This window comes from Ambystoma mexicanum, chromosome 9 (genome assembly GCF_040938575.1).
Source record: "Ambystoma mexicanum isolate Mex_15411 chromosome 9, UKY_AmexF1_1, whole genome shotgun sequence".
NCBI classification, from domain to species: Eukaryota; Metazoa; Chordata; class Amphibia; order Caudata; family Ambystomatidae; genus Ambystoma; species Ambystoma mexicanum.
In genome coordinates, this window is record NC_090931.1 from 513,975,944 (window position 1) to 513,995,485 (window position 19,542).

The 19,542-nt window shown below is 48.2% G+C and overlaps 1 protein-coding gene across 4 annotated transcripts in view; it reads left to right on the top strand.

The window, feature by feature from the left end:
- The window catches only part of CLUH (clustered mitochondria homolog), a 2,231,193-nt gene that overhangs the window by 1,134,418 nt on the left and 1,077,233 nt on the right, over window positions 1–19,542 (top strand). The window lies entirely within an intron of this gene.

Here is a 19,542-nt window from a genome sequence, read left to right on the forward strand (position 1 = left end):
TCACACATTAGAGGCAGCCGCAGAGAATAAACTTCTAGCACATCTTCCCTCTACATTCAACAAAGTGAAATCTCTGCTGGAATACTGCGTCAAATTTCCTGAAAAAAGAAAAAACTTTGTTTATGAAAGCAAGATTAAACCTGCTCCTAACTCAGGAAATTTTGCACATCAGAGGTGTCTCTGATAAAAAAGAATGCCGTTTGTGCAAATCGACAGAGGTGACAGAAACCTTGAAACACCTGGCAATGAATTGTCCAAACACCAAGCAACATAGAACAGTTCACCTACTACCGCTGATCGAGAACCCCTGGATGGTATGTGAAAACAATCTATGGAATTGTTTGATATCTGGTGAAAACAAAAGATGGACGGTAGCTTTGGTGAACCAAATTGACGCAATATTTCGACAAAGCAGAGAGACACAATCGTGTCCCTAAAAGACATCAGGAAATAATCCAATGACCTTGGTTCACAGAGGCGACTCTACATTCATGAAACATTTGAAAATGCCTGATTAAAAGAAGTTTGAAATTACGAAAAGCGCTCATTTTGATACATTTTCTTAGGGTAGTCCCTAAAGATAAATAGTCAATAAAAGAAAAAAAAAAACAGCAACAAGGACCTAAACTCCCGGTCCAGCTACAAACTAACTACCTCGCATCCTGAGCAAGCCCCCACACTAACGACACCCTGCGTTCAAACTAACCAACATGGAACCCCAGAAACTACCCAACACAACCACGGTATCTGGAGCTCTGATTAATGCCAGATCTATAGTGGCTCATGCCGCAGAAATAGCTGACATCCTAACCTCTGATAACTTAGACTTCCTAGCCGTTATGGAATCCTGGCTGCACGAGGCAGCGGGCCCAGCCCTCACATTAGCCATATCTGATAATTATCAATTAATCAGATTGGACAGACCTAATGCCAGAGGAGGTGGCTTAGTCTTTATAGCACAAGCCAACCTCGCCTTAACACTTCTAACTCTACCCTCACTCAAATCATGCGAACTACTCACCGCCAAATTGCCCATCTCCCACTGCCGCACCCTAACAATTTACCTAATATACAGGCCACCAGGGCCTATCGGCACATTTGAGGAGGACTTATCTAGTCTCCTAGCCAATAACACCAAAGACTCCTCTCAATTACTTATACTGGGCGACTATAACTTAGGATTCAATGATCCAGAGGACAAACAAGCCCAAGTAATAACGACAATGCTTGCTGAACATGACCTAATCCAAAAAGTCCTCCCTCCAACTCATGACAAAGGAAGCACTCTAGACTGGGTTGCCACCTTGAACTGCTCTACCTCCATTACTAAAATCACCCCTCAACTACGGACTGACCACCATTTAATCGACTTCTCCATAACTATAGATAAACAAATAGCCAAAGATAAAGTTATGGCACCTCCTCTCCCTACTAGATCTAAAAAAAAACATCACGCCTGCCAAACTCCTACCACTCCTCCTTCCCACTATTAATGCTTTCTAAAGTAACTCAGATCCCCATCTCCCGGTGGATCTTTACAACAACACAATGACTAATGCTCTTGACACCATTGCGCCACTCAAGCTACGCAAGAGTAAACAGCAGGGACACCTCAACGCCTGGTTTACCCATCACCTTAAAGCGTTAAGATTGCAAAAGAGAAAATTAGAAACCCTATGGCGACACTCCCCCACTGATGAAAACAAACTGCAACTAAATCACTTTGCAAATAACCACAAAAAATAAATTATCCGTACTAAAAAAGATCTCTTCATCGAAAGAATGTGAAACGCCAGTTCCAATACCAAGGAACTGTTTGTGTCATGATTCCTGCCCTCGGAGACATGAGTCTTCGAGCCAGGCCACAATCACCTACATGGCCCCTAAGGGCCTCTCCGTCCTACCAGAGACCCACTTGGAGTCAGACAAGGCGCCTGTGGCGCCAGGCTCACACACAGATCTAAGTATCACTTGGCATTGGACTTGTAATGTATTGTGGGCAAGATGGATGCCCCCACATAACCCAGTTCCTTGAACTAAGTATGCGGTCTAGCCTTTTGGGTGTGGTTCAACCTAGGGATACCTGGGATACCGGAAGGCTATTTAAACCACGCCTGGGCCGAGAAACCCACGTTGCGTTTCTCTGCACCTGCAGCGTGACACTCGCCGTGCTCGGATCGGTCTCCTGAAGGCCTTCGCCTTTCCTCCGCATCCCGCGCACCTACAAGAACAGCAGTAATATACTTATCTTGAAGAGCATCCAGCTTCCATCCATCGCTCCTCCAGTCTTGTGGGCAGCTACGGTGGTATCATCTCCATCTTGGCACGCTGCATCCTAGGGAAGGATACACGAACAGAAGAGACATTAGTAAGCATTCTTCATATCTTAGCTTACTTGAAAACTGTAAGAAGAGTCAAACGCTTACCTGAATATTTAAGCCGCTTGGGGTAACTTCATCTCCGGAGCATCCCATCGACCTGCAAGGGGAAAAGACATTCCAGGTTAGCACGGAAAGCATAAGGAGGCGCTGCACATCGCGCTTACTCACCGCACCTTATCCTCTCAGCTGGCAGCCACGCTGGGATATTGCAGCACCTGAAAGGGAAACAGAGATGAACATTGGTTAATACAAGGAAGAGCGGGCAGCATCGCACATCGCGCTCTCACTCCCCGTTAGTGCTCGGCTCATCTCAGCAACACGACGCCATCTCCGACCCCCTCCAACACCCAAAGGAAGAGAGACACGTTATAGAAGGGACAAGAGTCAAAAGGACAGTTCATAACAATCATTCTGCTTACCGGACGGGCTGAAGTCACAGCAAGCCCAGTCCCTCTGGCCCGCGCCAGTGAAGCAACTAGGCAGCATAGATCCTGCATCAGTCGACGCACCCCTGCACCGAAGGACGGAGAGCACGCTACACAAGAAAACCAGGTGAGGAGTGGCCAAAGGGGAAGGTTGGTCCCCAGGGAAGTGGGGTTCAAGCAAGCAGAGACAATAAAGTTAAACTCTGGCAATCCTGTGTTACAGGCCCAGTCTCCAGTCGAACAGATTCCAGGGAAGGGTTTGAGGTGGTAGGAGGTCCAAACAGGCTGAGTGGCGTCCCCGTGGATACTAGGTGAGCGTTAGTTTGTGATCCTTTGGGAATTAGAATCCCCTATACCTCCACCTGACAATGTACCCAAAGACAAACAATGGTGCACCAGCATCCAGCATGCCCATGCCAACAAAATAACCGTTCAAATTAAAATTGCCAAAAAAAAAGCTTCCTTGCCTCCTACCGAGGCGCCATCTATCAGCCCTACTAAAGACACACCTGGTCCAGTACCGTTCAAATTTACCAAAGTATCCATCCAGGAAACCAAAAAAATTATTGCATCTCTAAAACCTTCTAATTGCAAGGGCGACAATTGCCCCGCCCAAATAATTAAGGATGCTGCAAGAGACTTGGCCCCCTTTATTTCAAAATTAATTAATACCTCCTTCTCAACCAATACTGTCCCAAGTAACTTAAGAGTCATGGGTTTGTTACGCTCACTTGGTTCCCACAGGGGCGTCGATCGAACCCCGACAGCTGCGGTCTCCACCAACGTGATGCGTAGTGCAGAGATGACAGTCTGGACTGGCCCGCCTAATCTTGTCTGCTGGACTCGTAGAAGTATTCTCCTGCAAGTGGAGGAAGGGATTTAGTCACCTGTGGACTTGAGTGATGGCCCCCCAACTGTTCTCGTTCTCCCCACTAATCACCTCCGATATCCCCTCTTGGTAACTGTCATGATCTCTGCTTCCAAAAGGTCAGGGTTTTCCCAACTCCCTTGGAAGCAGATCCATAACCCAGGTTCCGAGTACCAACCAGTCCCAATTGGGACCTTTTGTACCCAGTTCTGGCGCCAGTGGCACCAGGCTCATAAATATGCCCAGTCCCAGCGCTGGAAGCGCCAGGCTCATAATGCTTGGGTGGACTTACCTGCAGCAGACCATGCTGCTTATTTGCCTGCCAGTTGAGCCTCTGATCCTCTTCTGTTTGGAACTACTTTTCCTGTTGGGTGGGGCAGGAGCCACTCCCTAGGTTCAGAACACTGGAACTCTTCTGGAAAGCAGGAACTCTTTTCTTCCCTAGGCGTGGCTGTGGAAGGAGACATCTAAGCACTACAGGAGGCTATTTAAACCACACCCGATGGATGAATCTTGCTTTGCGTTATTCTGCATCCTCTGCAGCAGAACGCTCATCGTGTCTTCTGCATCTGATCCTGGGCCTAAGGAAAAAGGCTTACCATCCTGAATCCAGTCTTCAGCAACACCTATAAAGACAAGAAAGAACAGGTTAGCATTACGGTCTTCAGTGACAGCGCTTTACTTACCTGGTCCATCGGCTGTCACCAACGCCTCGCGCTGCATTCCGGCATCTGAAAGACAAAGGCTTACCTACTCTTCGTGCGCTCCGGAGGTCTTCGCACTGCATTCCGGCATCTGAAAGACAAAAGCTTACCAACTCTTCGCACGCTCCGGAGGCCTTCGGCGCTGCATCCCGCATCTGAAAGACAAAACAAGGTGCGTTTAAAGACATTGGGGAACTTTAATACTCACGTGGCATTACTCCTTTCCACATCTAACCCAGTGGGTATTCCGGCACCCTGCAGCCGCTCCGAACTTGTACCTGCAAAATAAAAAGACAGTTAGAGCGCATCGTGAAGCAGGCAACAAGCGCTTACTTACGTGCTTCCAGGCGCTTCTATTCATCACACGGGCTCCATCTTCAACCCACTTTAGCCGTCATCCGCCATCGCCGGAACCCTGCAAAACAAGAGACATCATTACTAAAGACTTTTAAAGACATTAGAATTACTCGAAACTTACCGTTCGTGCAGTAAACGACGGACAGCAGTCCTCTGAAGTCAAGAGGCCTGCTCCCCTTATCCAGTGAAGAAACTGGTTACAGCACCCTGCCCCGAGGCAGATGGAGAGCACGGCGTTCACTTACCTAAGGTGAGAGCGTTAACCTTTGGGGTTCTACAGGAGAAGAGAAAGGGAAGAAGAGAGAGACATTCAATAACCCAGTTCCTTAATCCCATATTTTCTATCTGCAGACATCTTACCCTTCGAGTCAGACATACAGTGCACAGAGGTCCAGCCCAAAGAGCCAGCCGTGTGTTACACATCACCTTTGAAGATACGGTATACGCCCAGTCAAGAGCGGCGCCTCTACGGGAATCAGGTGAGCGTTACAGTAACCTCACCTTATGTTTTTAAACAATGAGCTCTCCATCCTGCATGGCATGCAGGGGCGCTTATGTACCAGTTACTTCACTGGTTTGAAGGTACTGGAGGAGTTCCGGAGGAATATTGACTCCAGTGTCTATAAAGTTCAAAGAGTTAAATATGTCCGATGTTCACTCTTGTTCCATTCCCTCGTTAGGTTGCAGCGGGGTCCAAAAGAATATTGCCTGGAGGCAGCTGATGGCGATCAGGTAAGAGTCTGTATTACCAAACACTGTCCGGTAAAAGTTGCATGAGTTTAACTTGCTGTTTTCTCTCCCTTTATAGTTGCAGCATAGGAAGATGCAGCGAATTAAAGGATAATACCTCCAGTGGTAAAGCAGGTAAGCCTATGGTGGCAAGAGATTGTCTTTGTAGGTTTTCTCGGCTAACCTTGTTATTCCTTTTGTTTTCCCCCCAGGTACTGGGTTTCGACGAAGAAAATGATGGAGGCATCGCCGAGTCGAAAGATGCGGTGGACTGTTGAGTATAATGTGGCGTTGCTGCTGGCGAAGCGACGCATGCTGAAATAATGTCCTTTCCAGGCTCGGAGCTGTGCTGGGTCCGGAATCTGGTAAGGAATCAAATGTCCGTGATCTAACCTCTTCTCCTTTCTTTTCCTTTTGTCTAGGAGCTCCGGATTCGAGGCAGGCGTGGCAGAAGACGGGATGCTGACTTGCAGACACGGTGAGCGTTACGCTGCTGGATGCAGAATAACACGAAGCATGGGCTGCTGTTCGGGCGTGGTTTAAATAGCCTGCAAAGTAGTCCCAGGTAAGAAGTTCCCCAGAACCACACCCGAGTGAAAAATAGTTCATGTAATAAAATAGTCCCATCCAGGCCTCATCTTGGCTTGCACTCATTTGCAGCATGGTCTGCATAAGGTAAGTAAAGTCTATGAGCCTGGCGCCTATGGCGCCAGGACTGATTTCTATGATGAGCCTGGCGCCTAAGGCGCCAAGACTGAATCCCAACAGCCCCCAGCCGGGGCTGTTGGGGTTTTAATAAGTATCTGGATGCCTGCTCCCGGGGCTGATGGACTCGATCCGGATGCCCAATGAGCCTGGCGCCTAAGGCGCCAAGACTGAATCCCAACAGCCCCCAGCCGGGGCTGTTGGGGTTTTAATAAGTATCTGGATGCCTGCTCCCGGGGCTGATGGACTCGATCCGGATGCCCGGGGATAGGCATCATGACATGGTTGTACCTCTTCTCAAGAAACTCTAGACCCATCCATCCCTACTAACTACAGGCCCATTACCACGGTACCCTTCCTGCTCAAGATAATAGATAGAGTAGCCTATCTTCAAATTCAGAACTATCTTGAAGCCAAACAGCTCTTGGGCGCCGGCCAATCCGGATTTAGACCACAACATGGTACGGAGACGGCCCTAATTGACCTCAAGGCACAAATTGATGAGCTCAACAACAAAGGAAACACTGCCATGCTGCTCCTTTTTGACCTGTCGGCAGCCTTTGACCTGGTGGACCATGCAGTTTTATGCAAACACCTAGCATCGGCTGCCCACTTCTCGAGCAAAGACATAGCTTGGGTCCAGTCATCCGAGACAAAAGAACAATGAGAGTTTTCTCCACATCGGCAGACCCAATCCAGACAGCATGCAGCATTCCACAAGGCTCTTGCAACTCGCCAACTATGTATAATATATTTACCAAGCCACTATTTCACAAATTGGACAGACTGGGTGTCACCTACACGAATTACGCAGATGACACCCAGATCCTTATTCCCATTTCGGGCAATTTTCTGTCTCTGATACGGCCTTGGTAAATTAAATATACCTCCTCATTCAGGCATGGATGGCAACTCATGGCCTCTGCCTGAATGACAAAACAGAGATCCTGATTCTTGGCTCTGCTACTAATCTAAAAAAACTCGACACCAACTACTCTGCTTTCAACATCAATGGCAATATAATCACAGTAGCCAAAGAAGTGAAAAAGTTAACCTACAAGTGCCTTAATAACGCAGCCCCACCTTACCTTATGGAAATAATAGTCAGATGAACATCGACCCGCCCCTCCAGAGCGGCTAACTCCCACTGCCTACAGATACTTAGATGTAAGTTAAAAAAAACGGGGGAAATATCTTTCCGGTAAAAGCTACCCAGTACTGGAATGCACTCCCACTTGATCTCAGAATAGACCAGTCCTACTATAGCTTTAGACGTAATACTCTTAACTGGCTACGATCCAACGACCAGCACGACTAACCTACTTGCACTAGCTCTGAACCTTCTCCTGCACTTGCTTGTACCCCTGTACCCAGCCCCATACTGTATTTTATCCTGACTCTTGTACTAATGTATGTATGAACCTCATTTGACCTCCTGATTATGCAATGTATGGATGTACTCATGTACTCATGTATGTACCTCATTTGACCTTCTGATTATGCGAATTATGTATGTACCTTACATCACCCTCTCTACTATGTAACTAAGATTTAAGTATCCTTTGTTAGAGGGGATTGGGTCCTCCGACGTATTCCATATCTATGACATGTAATCACCACAGCTGTGCTGCTTCAGAAACTTTTTTCGGCGTCTGCGTCTTGCGTCGATGACGTCGATGCGTCGTCGTCGAGGACCTCGTCCGACGTCATCCGATGTGATAAGTAGGACGCACGACGCCCGTACCCTCAGTTCCGTTTTTTCCGCGAACGTGTTGCTTCGTGAATCTCAGTTACGCCTCGACTCTTTGGAGTTCTGTTCTTCTCGATTCTTCGAACCTGTTCGTTTGTGTGAGAAAATCCTTCGTAAGAAGATGTCTTCTACTTCGTCTTCGACCCCGCGTCCGGGCTTCACGAACTGCGGGGAGTGTGGGTCCAAGATGTCAGTGACGGACTCGCACGACGCTTGCCTCTGGTGCCTCGGGGAGGCCCACGACACGGATGACTGTATCGACTGCCAGTCGTTCACGTCCAAAGCCTTACGGGAACATAAGAAGTTGTTGTCGGTAGGTCGGGTGTCGAAGCCCCGGAAGTCGAAGTCTGCGGGGCTTTCGATGAATGATTCGAGAGGTGACTCTCCGCGTCGTCGTCGGAAGTGTCGTGGGTCTCCTTCTAGGAGTCGGTCTCGCCACTCCTCGGCCTCTTCGAGGCATTCTCGGAAGCGCCGACAGCGGTTGTCTTCCAGGTCCTCTTCTGAGGACTCTGCCCGGCACGTCGCTTACCCCACCAGCCGTGCGACGGCGGAGGAATGGGCTTCCTTCGGGAAGAAAATGCTGGCGATTCTCGAGTCGCAGGGTACTAAGCCGTCCGCGCCCCCGAGTGGGGCCGGCCGTGAGAGGTCGAGAGACACCGCTCGCAAGAGTGGTCGGCACGAGTCACAGGAGAGGTCCCGTTCAGACAAGGGGACTCATTCTCGACGTACCCATTCCAGGTCCCGGTCCTCGACGCGTTCAAGACCGTATGCACCTGTGATGTCTTCGAGGAAGACATGGACGCCTGAGGCGTCGAGGGCGTCAACATGCTTTCTCGAGGCTCCGAGGAAGTCGTCGAAGCCGTCGATGCTCAGGTCGTCGAAGGACACGCTCGGAGCTCCGGCTTCGAGGACTGTGTCGACGCCGTCGATGCTGGCGGCGCTGCATCTGACGTCGACGCCGATCCTCTCGGCGCCGATGCCTGTTCTCTCGATGCCGGCGCCGATTCACTCGACGCCCTCGACGCCTTTTGAGGCCAGGGTGTCGGAGGTACCCCGTGGTACGGGGGAACCCCCTAGAAAGGCTCTGGTTAAGAGCAAGCACTCTCGGGTGCCTTCTTTTCACCACCTGGAATATATTTCGGAGGTGGATGAGGATTCTGATGGCCTGGTTCCTAGTCAGGTTCCAGATTAAATGGTCTCGGGCCATAGTCAGTTTGACGATTTGAGGCAGTCACTGCATGATGCCAGTGGACTGCACACCTCTCCGGAGGTGGAGTTTTGTAGGCCTGAGCCTGGCTTTCATGCCGATTCCTCGTACCGGCGCCTTTTGGCTAGGGTTTCCGAGTACTTGGGGATGGTCTGCTCCCCCAGGGGAGTTTGTGCACGATGATCTCACGGACATCCTTGATGTTGGTCCCCCAACTGACCCGGTACTGCCGTTTTTCATATGGCTCTACAGAGAAGGGTGGCGGCGGCTTGGACTGCTCAGGAGAGTCTCCCGGCGGTGGGCAGGTCCTTGTCGCGAAAATACCATCCAGCCAGTAGCGACCCCTGCTACTTGACCAGGCACCCCACTCCGGAGAGTTTGGTGGTGCAGGCGGCCACGGCCCCGGCAAAGCAGGCGTCGTACCCTACCATCCCTCCTGATAGGGACAACAAACGTTTTGATGGCTGGGCGAAGAAAGTGTTTTCTTCTGGTGGTATGGCGCTTCAGGCGGCCAACTCCATTTGTGCCTTGTCTCGTTTCACACACACTCGGTGGAATTGTGTTGCGTTAGCGGCTGAACATATTTCCCAAAGGGGACGAATGGGATGGTTTCCTTGCTATGGTCCAGGATGGTAAGGATGCCATGTGTGAGTCAGTTCAGTCGGGTTTGGACATGGCTGAATGCGTCAGCAGGTCCATGGCGGGGAGCACCGTGATACGCAGGTTTGCGTGGTTGCGGAAGTCGGGGTTTGCTCCTGATGTGCAGTCCCGGCTCCTCAACATGCCCTTTGACGGTGAACACCTTTTTGGCAGCAAGGCTGACGAGAGCCTTGAGAGGTTGCAGACCTCCAAAGCTGCAGCAAGACGTTGGGTGCTGCAGTTCGCCAACCTCTGCCTTTTCGTCCTAGGGGACAGCAATGGAGGGGTGGTTCCTTTCGCTATTACTCGTCCTTCAGTAAAGCGAGAGGAGCTGGCAGTCAAAGAGGCCAACGCAGGGGTACCAGAAGTGGACGACAGGGTACCCGTGGTGCCACGGCCGCTCGGGCAGTTGCCTCTTTGCCCTCAGGTAACGCCGCAGCCGCTACCACTCAGTCATGAGGCCATGTCCCATGGTTCGCCGGTTGGGGGAAGGCTGGCGCAGCATCTTGTAGAGTGGCGTGCCATTACTTCAGATGTGTGGGTTCTGGAGATCATAACCCACGGCTACTGTCTTCCCTTTCGGCAGAGGCCTCACGACAATCCACCGGGGGACCTCTCTTTGCAGAGTCCGGTTCCGCTCCTTGCGCATCAAATTCAAGCCCTGCTGGAGAAAGGCGCCATAGAACTGGTGCCTGTAGCGGAGAGGAACAAGGGATGGTATTCCCCTTATTTTTTGATTTCAAAGAAAGACGGGGGATTGAGACCCATCATGGACTTGCACGGTTTGAACAAACTCCTCAGGAAGGACAAGTTCAAGATGGTTACTCTCTCTCAAGTCCTCCAGGCCCTTCAACTTCAGGACTGGTTGGTGTCTCTCGACCTCAAGGATGGTTACTTATATGTGCCAATCCATCCCAAGCACAAGAAGTTTCGGGTCCTGCCGTTCGGATTGACCTCCGCCCCAAGGGTTTTCACCAAGCTCATGGTGGTGGTGGCAGCACATCTCAGGCAAGGGGGGATTCACTTCTACCCCTACCTGGACGATTGGTTGATCAGGGAGAGCTCTCCCGAGCAAGTCCTGGATCATCTGTCCGTCACCTGCCACTCCCTTCACAGGCTGGGCTTCTCCCTCAATTTAAAGAAGTCCCATTTGACGCCAACACAGCGGCTCCAGTACATCGGAGCAGTGCTCAATACTTCCTTGGGGCAGTGTTTTCCTCCCCAGGTGAGGGCTCTTCACATTCAGCAGATGGTGCACAAGTTTCAGCATGCCCAGACGCTCCCAGCGTTCGAGTTCTTGAGGTTGCTCGGCCTCATGGCATCCTGCATTCTTCTGGTGCCAGAGGCTCGCCTGTGGATGAGATCTTTGCAGTGGGCACTCAAGATGCAATGGTCGCAGTCCTCCGGCAGGATGTCGGACCCGGTTCAGGTGCCGCCCTCGGTCGCCCGGGACCTTCTGTGGTGGGCCGTCGAAGGCAACTTGATGAAGGGGGCTCCATTTTGGCTTCCCTGGCCGGAGGTGACGATCGTGACGGATGCATTCAGAGGTCAGATCCCTCAACCTTCACGCTTGGCTTCTGAAAGGTTGAGGTATAAGGATTGGGACCTCCCTGAAGACGTGATGGAGGTGTTGCTCTCGGCCCGATGGCCAGCAACAAAGTCTCCATACCGTTGGCGTAAATTCTGCGACTGGTGCAGAGTTCAGAATGTGGATCCTTTTGCATGTGACATCCCCATGGTTCTATCCTTTTTACTTTCTTTGGCCCACAGGGGCTTGCAAGTGGGTACCATTAAAGGTTACCTGGCGGCGCTGTCCATCTTTAAGCGCTCATCTGAAGAGTGTTCCTACTTTAAAATCCCTTTAATTTCACAGTTTCTGAAAGGGCTCACTAATGCGTTCCCTCCTACCCCTTTCCTGGTGCCCGGTTGGGATTTAAACCTTGTTCTTACGTTTCTTATGGGTGCTCCGTTTGAGCCTTTGCATTCTTGCCCTTTGAGGCTGTTAACTCTGAAAACTCTGTTTTTGGTTGCGGTTACTTCCGCTCGCAGAGTGAGTGAGTTACAGCACTTTCAGTTAAGCCACCCTTCACTGTATTTCACAAGGACAGGGTTGTCCTTAGAGTTCGTCCTTCTTTTCTTCCGAAGGTGGTTTCGGAATTTCATTTGGCCGAGAAGGTTGTTCTTCCGGCATTTTATCCTCCTCCGCATCCTGGTAAGGAAGAGGAGAGGCTCCATAGGCTTGATCCTAGGAGAGCTTTAAGCTTTTATGTTTCACGCATGTCCCGGGTCAGAGTGGACGATCAACTCTTTATTGGTTACGCTGGAAAGCGTTTGGGACAGGCTGTGACGAAACAGACTTTGTCTCGCTGGATTATTTTGGCCATCTCGGAGTGTTACTGCTTGGCGGGTAAGGACCCGCCAGCTGGCTTGCGGGCCCATTCTACCAGGGGTATAGCTGCATCTACTGCCCTGCAGAGGGGCGTTCCTATTCGCAACATCTGTGATGCAGCCACCTGGGCTTCAGTACATACATTTGTACGTCACTATTCCCTTGATTCCATCCGAGGACAGGATCTGGCCTTTGGCAAGGCGGTCCTTTGCTCTGCTATTTGATTGGCAATTCTAAATTTTGATTCTAAATTCTTTCCCTCCTCCTTGCTCTGGTACTGCTTTGGGAGTCTGTCATAGATATGGAATACGTCGGAGGACCCAATCCCCTCGAAGAACAAGTTACTTTCTTACCTGGTAACGTTCTTTCGATGGGATGGTCCAACGACGTATTCCATATTGCTCCCTCCCTGCCTTCCCCACTGCAGAATTTCTGTTGCGATTGCAGCTTACGTTCCGCAAGGCTTTGTGTCTGACTGGCAGTTGACTAATGTCACACTTTCTGGGAGAAAAAACTACAACTGAGGCTACGGGCGTCGTGCGTCCTACTTATCACATCGGATGACGTTGGATGTCGGAGGAGGTCCTCGACGATGGCGCATCGACGTCATCGACGCAGGACGCAGACGCCGAAAAAAGTTTCCGAAGCAGCACAGATGTGGTGATTACATGTCATAGATATGGAATACGTCGTCGGACCATCCCATCGAAAGAACGTTACCAGGTAAGAAAGTAACTTGTTCTACTCTGTTGTGCCCAGTTACCGAAGGGTTCGGTGCACCTTACAAATTAATAAACAAACTAGCGTGAAAGACAGTTCTAGTCCCCACAGGCGGCTCTACTGCCATGTTCTACATACACAAACAGGGTGGCACACACTCTGTAAGTCTGTCCAACCTAGTGCAGAAAATGTGGGACTGGTCTCTTCGCCATAATATATTCCTCCTGTCTCAACACGTTCCAGGAAAACACGACTCACTGGTAGATGATTTAAGCAGAAGTTTACAGCTAACCACAGAGCACGAGTGGCAAATACACACAGATATTTTACACACCATCTTGAAACAATGGGGGCAACCAAACATAGATCTATTTGCAATACTAGAGGACACACAATGCCCAAACTACACATCCAGGTATCCCCTGACAGGGTCCAAGGGGAACGCTCTATGGATGAATTGGTCAGAGATTTGCGCATGCTTCTATATCCCCCCCCCCACCCAAACACCACTTCTGAACAAAATAATCCACAAGATGCACCAGGAACAAGTCACTCTTATCCTGATAGCACCAATGTGGCCGCAGCATCCACGGTTTTTTACACCTGCTCAAAATGTCTCTTCACCATGGAGTCGAACTATCCCAAAATCAGGGAACAACACTCCATCCATGCCCTCAAACACTGACCTTGGCAGCTTGGCTCCTGAAGTCAGAGTTTGGATATTTAAACTTGCCACAAAGATGTATGGACATCTTGAAGGAGGCATGTAGACCCAACACAAGGCACTGCTATTTCAACAAATGCTAATGCTTTGCCATTTGGTGTAGAACACATAGCATCAACCCCATTCACATCCTCACCTACACTTATATTACACTATCTGCTTTTCCTTTTAGATTTAGGGTTAGTCTTTAATTCCCTTAACGTTCACCTAGCAGCTCTTTCAGCATACACCACCTCTAAAAGTAAGGTGTTGTGGTGGAAAGCACCAGTGGTTAAAGCATTTATGGAAGGGGTTAAAAGAGGACACCTCCCAATTTGAAGTCCAACTCCCTGATGGAACTTAAACGTTGTACTTAACTCATGGATCCCCCTTTTTGAGCTAATGCATAAAGCCAGTTTTAAACCTCTCAATTACAAAACTGTGTTTCTTGTAGCCATTACATTAATAAGGTTCAGTGAACTGCAAGCCCTCTCAGTTCAAGACCTATTGTGTTTTTTCATAAAGACAAAGTGGTTCTATAAAAATGCCCACATTTCTCTCCTAAATTTATCTCAAAGTTCCATGTAAACCAGTCCATAGAACTGCCAGCTTTCATCCAAAACCCAACAAATTCTGAAGGTAGAAGCCTTTGTACTTTAGACGTTAGGAGGCTTGTTATATACTACTTGAAAAAAACAAAGCCTCTGAGGAAAACAGATCTGTTCTTTGTTTCCATAGCCACTGGAAGAGAAGGGAATCCGGTCTTTTAATCAGCTATTTCCAGATGGTTTGTTAATAACATCCAAATACATTCTTCTCTCTCCAAGAAAACTTTCCCTTTCACGCGCAGAGCACACAACTCGGGTACAGGAGCTACTCTAGCATTCATTGCAAATGTACTTTTAGATGCCATTTGCAAGGCAACTACTTGTAGTTCCATTCACCTTCACACCATCACACAGCACTACTGTTTCGATACACATCCAAGAGGGGACTCCCAGTTGCGTCAAGCAGTGTTAAGACCTCTTTTGGCCGCTGTACCTTCCAACAACCCACTACCTTCTCCAGGTACTGCTCGCTAGTCTTTGCAAAGCATGCGATTATAAGCAGATCCATAAGCCTCAGAAGGCGTACATTACTCACCATAATCGTATTTCTGATGCTTGTATCTGCTTAGATTGACATGCGCCCACCCTTCCTCCCCTCTTGGAGCTGAAGGTACATAGACATTTAGACCTTTTCTTGCTTTCCTGTACTATCACATGTACTCGATGCTTCCTCATTCCCGAAACAAAACCGTCTGATGGACCGCGATGTGTGAGGGATACACTGGCTACAGTACACGTCGCACTAGGGATAGTATTACAAACACGCCCAGTCAATGTCCTTTTTTCGAAACTTCCTAAACCAGTCATGGAATACTCTGCACCTACCACTAGATGTCAGCCTATGCAAAGATTGTGAATCTTAGCAGATACAAGCATCAGAAATAGTATTACGGTGAGTAATGTAGATTCCTGGAGTTTAACACCTTCAGATGGTGTCCGCACTCACAGTATTCCATTCCAGAAAGAAATTAAGATAGGTACTATCCAAATTTTCAATCAGTACGTATCTTGTTTATTGTATATGGCAAGACCAACACGTTTCACCCCTCCCGGCTACTTCAGAGTAGTTCAGCGTTCTAGTATTGTCCGTTATTTATTGCTATTATCCTTGCGATAACCCTTTTATTCTTACCATGAATGTTAAAAGGTCTGAACCTCCTCAGTCATACATCAGCGTCATCTTGTACTCATCCATAGTCAAGCCAAATTACATAAAATCGACATTAGCACAAATGCATTTTTTTTAAAGTTAATGGACACATGATAAATTATTTGCCAAAGTTACCCAAAAGGGTTTAATGACTGTTATTGTATCAAGTTATCAAGCACATTGTATCGTGTGTGCTTGATGCTTTCGAGAATTCATCTGAGCTTACTAACATATGTGAAGTGCTTAATACTAATAAATAGTACAAGCATCATATAAGGTGTCCAATGCGTGATATTGTAGATAATGTAAACATACACAAGTTACTGTCCAAAAGTGACAATTGCAAATATTAGGTGCTTACTGCTTCAACATTCCACATTACATAAGGCATATAGTGCATGATATTGCATTATATTCATGTGGGGCGGCTGAGGGGAAATGGAGGGCTTCCTGCTCATCCTCTGACAAACTGGCCTGTGTCTCTGCGGCATCTAATAACTCGGCCGAACTCTTTAAAATATGCAAGGAGTTGGCCAACCCTGCTGCAGTCTCTTACCCCCCACCCCACCTCGCCTCCCAGGCTCTTTGCAATGCCCTTGCCTCTCTCTTTTTTTCCTTCAGAGTATCCTAAACATTACAGGAACATTGTCAGGAACACATTGCATTTGGTAACATTCAATTTTAATCCCTCCCCCCAAACTGTCCCCAATTACTCAGAACTCCCCAACAGTCTCGATCGTGAGTTGTGTGTAGCAATCTCGCTTATCCTTCGATAGTGTATATGGCCACCTCTTTGCTGTCTAGATCAAGATTTTACTTCAGTCTCCTCATTCGAGACACATTTTCTATTGTCAGCAGGTAGACAGGGTTTGAGAGTGATCACTCGGGTCAAACACAACATTCACTTTCGTATGGCAATTTTTAAGGCCTCGGCATATATTTCTTCAAAAAATCCCCCCATAGTAGCTCGTATTGAGTGGATTTCCTGTGAAGGGCTACACAATTCTCTCCATAATACAAATGTTAGAGGCAACACTTATCCATTCCCTTTTCCCTGGTACCTGGTTTGCTTTTCACTTCATCACTAGGGCGGCCCTTGCAGCTAATAACAGTGGGGCCGCCAGCCCCGTTATTCTCTTGCGTTCATCCCCGCACTCCCAAACAAGATTAGGAGGCGGTCAGCAGTTCGTTGGATCCCATCTAGATCCCTGATCCCTCCCAAGACCTTGCCCCAAAAGATCCTGACACGGGGGTATCCCCACCACATGTGCCAATAGTTTGGAGTCTTGGGAGTGACCGGAGTGATTCCCTGTTCGCTCTGTTTTTTTGCAGTGTGTCCTTATTGCTGCCTGTTTCCAGACTCGGCTGTGGGCGTGTCGAGAGCGCAGAAAGACCCGAGCCTTCCGCGGAGCGGACGCGGAGTCGGCGCTGAGTCTTGGGAGTCTTAGGAGGTTGAGGAGTGCGAGGTCTCATGCACTCCCTCGAAAAGATGACGAAGGTGGTCCTTTCGCCCAAAACTCGGGCGCAGCGGAGGTTCGAAGCAGCTACAATGGAAATACGAGGCAAGGCTAATATGGCTGTCTGGGCTGAAACTGTAAGCCATGTATTAGAAGACCCAGCTGAACTGTCTTCTAACACATCCAACACAACTTATGTTTCCACGGAAAAGTCCTCTGCCACTTTTCAACAAGTAAGTGCTAACACGCACGCCTGTGCTCAATTTATCACCCCTGAACCCGCACTTGTAGCTAAAGTGGTGCATCCTACACAGCAGACGTTGTTAAGCCCCTTGTTAAGCCCGATGCCCGATCTGTCTCCCAAGTCCTGTAGAGTATTGTCTGATGTGTCGGATGTGAGTGACACGCCTACAACGCGTGCTGCTGAACAGGTGGTTGGAGCAAAGTTGGCAAAGCTGGCCTGTGTGCTGGACGGTTCAGATACGTGTGATGCAAATCCGAAAAACTTCAATGGCAAGAAGTTTGTCACTGGACATTTGCCCACATCGGTGATTGAACATTCCGGTTCCTCTAACCCCTTAAGTATTGACTCTCAAGAGTTGGGTATCCCCTATATTATAGCAGAATCGGTTGGCTCGGCGCCATGTGAGTTTCGCCGACGGTCGCTGAATGCTGACTCCCTGAACTGTATTACTGAGGGAGTTTCTTGCGAAACAGAGACTACCAAAAAGTCGTTTCAGTGTTGTGATTCGGAGACTCTAGAAATTGCACGATCCTTCACTGGGCCCGCAGATGACGCTCCACAACTGTCTATAGGCTGTGATGATGTTGTGTTTAGTGGACCTTTAGAAAGTTCTGGAGTTCTTCATCAACATAGAGATATAGCGCATATTCACTCCACCACTGATACTGATATAGTTCATGGTAGAGAACGAAGAAACTCGCTAGAAGTGGTAAACAAATTGCTGGCTGATCTCACTCGCATAAATCAACAAAGAACATCTAAGGTCAAAACTGGCAAAAACAACGTTGGTGTCAAAAAGGCTGACTTAGAAAGCGAGTGCTGTCAAACTGCCAGTGGGGCTCATTCTCTACTTGAGAAACAAAAGAAGAATGGAGTTGGTTACCTGATGAAACGCACGAGACGTGAGGAAAGCCTCTCACCCAGTTTAAGATGCTCTCAAAATAAGAAAGCTAAAAGGCTTGTGTACAGCATTTCACCTCACTGCACCCTGCCCTTGGAATCTGAGCAAGACTCTCGTAACTCGGATGTAGCATCTAGAGACATCTTCGCTGGACATGAGTCTTCAGATTCCTCGCTGATGGAGCGGCCCTACCCTAAAATTAGACGGCCTGTTTATAAAAAGAAAGGCGTGCCTAGCAAAGCAACCATGCCTGAACTTGCAAGGAACATACCGTCAATGCAAGATTTACAGGCCCTGATAATGTCCTCACTAAACTTATCGATTGCTCCTTTTCTCAAACTATATGAAAGTCTAAATGACACGATCAAAGACTTGTCTGCAGGGGTCTGTAGATTGTCCAATAACTCTGTAAACTTCGGAAAAGAAATGTCTGAAACCAGGAACATGGTGGAAGAGATGATTAGGAAGACTAACATAACAGAGGCCGCACTCTTAAACCAAGTCACAAATGCTAACATTGATAAAAAATTACTGGCAGAGGTTGCTAAAGAGGCCTTGAAAATATTTCACAAAAAAAAAGGATGCGAAGAGCAAATAAAGTACCCTTATTGCCATAAGTGTCAAACGCAAAAAACTGTAAGTGATGTACAGATGTTAACAGTAGATACCTCTGACCAACAGACGCATGTTAAGTCGATTGTGCTCGAGGACCATTCTATTGCCTGCTTGGATGGATATGACGACTGTTGTGTGGCCGCTACAAAAACTCATACTTCAATTAATAGTGAAGTAACGAGCCTGAAGTCTGGCTTTGCTAAAGCAATTCTAGAGGCCCATGACGTGTCTAACTTAGCCCTACAAGATCCACAAAGACCATCTACATCGACGGAAGTCATCGCTCAAAAGCAGCAATTCTTCGCCCCATCTCAGGCTATGAAGAACAGCGAGGCTGAACCCACTGGGACATTTGCTATTTTTAAAGCCGCTGGTGATTTACAAAAGACGAGCAAAGCCAACAGCTCTGCAAATGAGACCCTTGGAATGAAGACTAAAAATCAACCAAAAAAGAAAGCTAAGAGACGTAACACTAACTCGCTTAAGTTTCTGAGAAACCTTAAAAGTTTGGATATAAGGGTGAACGGTGTGTCTACAAACGTAGTTCCAACAGCTTGCAATCAAACTGAAAAAAGTAGTTTAAATACAGCCAAGGCCTTAAATGTCTCTTATACCCGTACTAGTGACATATCTGACACTCTGATAAATGTCTCAACTTATGAGGACGAAGATTCGTGCAACATTGCAATGATAAATGATCACGAACGGTCATTGGCTGTGCTCCAAGTATCAACAGCAGAAGAGATTTTACCATCATTGCCCACTCATGCGGGCCACTCAGTTGTATTGGTACAATCACAGAACAACCTACAGTCGATGGCCGATCAGGCCATAGGCGATTGTAAGCGGTCCCCCATGATGTCTTCTAATGTACACAATAATGGAACGATACTTCCTGACGATACGCGGATGTCATCTAGAACATGCCAAGTGATCTCTTTAACATCTAATTTACCACCTGGAAAGGAAGCGGTAAATTTGGAATTTATA